The sequence below is a fragment of the Triplophysa rosa genome, unplaced genomic scaffold (assembly GCF_024868665.1).
Source record: "Triplophysa rosa unplaced genomic scaffold, Trosa_1v2 scaffold100_ERROPOS85584, whole genome shotgun sequence".
In the NCBI taxonomy this organism is placed as follows: domain Eukaryota; kingdom Metazoa; phylum Chordata; class Actinopteri; order Cypriniformes; family Nemacheilidae; genus Triplophysa; species Triplophysa rosa.
The window spans coordinates 5,171-8,340 of NW_026633974.1; the positions used below are offsets into that span (position 1 = coordinate 5,171).

Below are 3,170 nucleotides of genomic sequence, written 5' to 3' on the forward strand. Positions count from 1 at the left end.
ATTCGGGGGTCCGTGACGGTGGTCACTGCAAAGCTCGATGCCCTTGACCTTAGGAACCTTGTTTTCTGGGCCTTTGTTTACTACCCTGACCTTCACAATATAAGATGCAGATTTTAGGGCCAAAATGAACATGTAACGAAGCTGTCGGCGACCAGTGTTTCTAAAAGAGTGTTTTCTGACTTAATTGTGTTGTTTTTGAATTTAGAAATGATCATATATATGAATATAAGTAGAAGCAGCATCAATGATGAAATTAATAACAGCAGTGAGAAACTCCCCAGAAGCAGCAGTAGGCAGCAGCAAATGCTTAGAAGCAGGACCAGCAGTGAGGAACTCCCTGGGAGCAGCAATAGCCAGCAAATGCACAGAAGCAGCAATGAAGAACTCCACAGAACCAGCAGCAGCCTCGAAATGTCTAGAGACAGCACCAACAGACAGGAAATGAATAAAAGTAGAGAGGGAAGGGACAGGGACAATGAAGGTACACATTTAACACAGTTAACACATTGAGTTCAAAAATCCGTACATAAATGGGCCTTTTGACTCAGTCTAAATATTTCAGCATAGCTAGCAAAAACCTCCCAAACATTACCATATAAATAATCATATTTTGAAGAAATTACAGATTTGAAGAGATGTATAAGACCATTTTAAAGAAATTTGTATTGTATTAATTAGATTTTCTTCTTGTTTAGAGTGGAATATTGAGCCAGACTTGTCTCGAGCTGCACTTCAATACCGAAGGGTAATTTTGGCGATGGCAGAAAGTCTTCCTGATCTGAATGCAGGAATGAACCTTTGCGGCAGTCCACAGGAAAGGGAAATGTTGACTTTCTATAAATCACAACCTGGCAACTGGGCTCGTCCATTTTCTGTCATACTCAGGGGTAGAGTTAATCATTCTATTTAGACATAAACACATTTTTTATGCAGTCAGTAATCTGCCTCACTGTATGTTTTATTTTGTGCATACACTAGGTGTATACTAATATTCTTTGCCAGGGTGGCCGAGGGTGCTTAAAATGAATTTTTCCTAATCTAAAGCTCTAAAAGGCATCAGATTCGATAAGCCCTAAATATTTTTGTTCACATTACCACAAACATTTCTCCAATCTGACGGTCGGACCCAACACATAATCTTTGCCAACACACTGAAAATTCAATATTGATGCAATACATATGTATGTAAAACATGTGTATTTCCATCATTTCATTTTTGGTACATTTCATAAAAGGTGATACTGAAAATGTCTTAAAATGTCTACAATTTTACTTTTATATCTGTAGACACAGACACACATCACATTTAAGGGCATATCTATATTCATTCTGTGTATTTAACATGTTTCTCATTTATATACTTGACTTGACACCCTGTTTACATTACCTTAGGTGATGCAGCAATTGGAGATGGCGTTAAACGGTACTTACTGTCTCAAGTTATTTCACGTGTGCAGTTTGGGTTTGCCCTAGATTTTGGTAAGTAATTGCAATAAACTACTATGTTAAAACAGTACATAATTATGAAAGATATATTACAAAACGAAGAAAGTGAATTCTTTCATAACTTCATATTTGGTGAAGTATCTCTTTTAAAGCCATTTATTTTTCAAGATGAACATTTCGCAAAACCCGGAAAATAAATTGTTACCTTTAAATTTGTGCAAAGTGCATTATCCCGCTTATACCATGAGCATTGAATTGTAGCATTTATTTAACTAAATTATTGAGAGAGAGAACTGCACTGCAAAAAATAACATTGTGTTTTTGTCTTGTTTTGTAGTACAAATATCTAAACATTCTTAAACCAAGATGCACTTTCTTGACCTAAGATATTTAGTCTCTTTTTAAGAAGAAAAATATAAGAATTAAGTTTGTTTATGGTAAAAACAAACAAAAAAATCTGCCAATGGGGTGAGAAAAATAAACTTGAATTAGGTACTTGAGAAAAAAAGGTCAAACTTAATTCCAGTTTATTTTTCTCACCCCATTGGCAGTTTTTTTTTGCTTGTTTTTACCATAAACTTACTTAATTCTTATATTCTTTTTCATGAAACAACACTAAATATTTTAGGTCACTTTTCTTGTCAAGTAATTGTATATTGATTTAAGAAGTTATATGTTTAAGAAGATATTTTTACTAAAAACCAGACAAAAATGCTTAGTACGAATGTCATTATTTTGCAGTGTGTGATCAAACTGACTGGAACTCCTGAACTGAATGATTCTGATTGGCTGGAGGGTGTGCATTAAAATAGTTTCTAAAACGGTCAGTTCTGGTCCTTGATTCTGATTGGCTGAGCGGAGTTCTAAGCCGTTATAAAATACCCCAGTAACCCACTGCTTCTTGGGCCTTATTGCTTTATTAATGCACACCCTCCAGCCAATCAGAAGTATTCAGACAAACCATGGTATAATAAAAATAATTCACAAATCTGTTTTCTTTCTGTAGACAACTGTGGCAAAACCTTATTTTTCACGGGTAAAGAAGATCATTTGGTGCCATCAACCTCTCGGACTCTTCTGGATAGCGATCTTTTTCGCACCGTTGGACGAATTATTGGCCATTCATTCATTAATGGTGGTCCCCTATTGACTGGACTTAGCCCTGCAATGTTTGAGATAATAACTGGACAAATGAATGGCATACTTGAGCTGGAAGATTGCCCTGACACAGATGTCATTGACATACATCTAGTATGTACAATACTAAACTTTCCTATGATTATTGTTTTGTGTAAGCAATAAATGACAGAATTATTCTAATAGATTTTTTGTTAACTTTTTTAACCACAGCTCGAAAGACCAAATGAACTTAATGATGATGAGTGTGAGAGAATAAATGACCTGGCTGTCAGTTGGGATCTGCCTACACTCACTGCTGAAAACAGACTGTGGCTAGCCCAAAGCATTCTTCAACATGCTGTAAGTATTTTGCGATAGTTGACGGAAAAATGAAATTTGAAAAAATGACATTTCAAACCTGTACGACTTTCTTCTGCAGAACATGTTGTGGAAAAATATCAGTCTTGTAGTTCAAAAAATCTCTCAGACAAGGAAGGTCCGGGTGTCAAGGAGTTAACTTTATTTGCTCGAGCCAAACAAAGTGAGATGTTCCAAGTCATCTAAAAACCAAGTGTTTTCCAGTCTACAGTTATAGTAAAATTTCT

At 35.7% G+C, this 3,170-nt stretch overlaps 1 long non-coding RNA gene across 1 annotated transcript; it reads left to right on the top strand.

Moving 5' to 3' along the window:
• Positions 1-820: 820 nt before the first annotated feature.
• Positions 821-2,653, top strand: LOC130549331 (uncharacterized). Its single transcript, XR_008962165.1, has 3 exons — positions 821-887; positions 1,393-1,479; positions 2,453-2,653. It is a non-coding gene; the product is annotated as an uncharacterized LOC130549331 (long non-coding RNA).
• Positions 2,654-3,170: the final 517 nt, after the last annotated feature.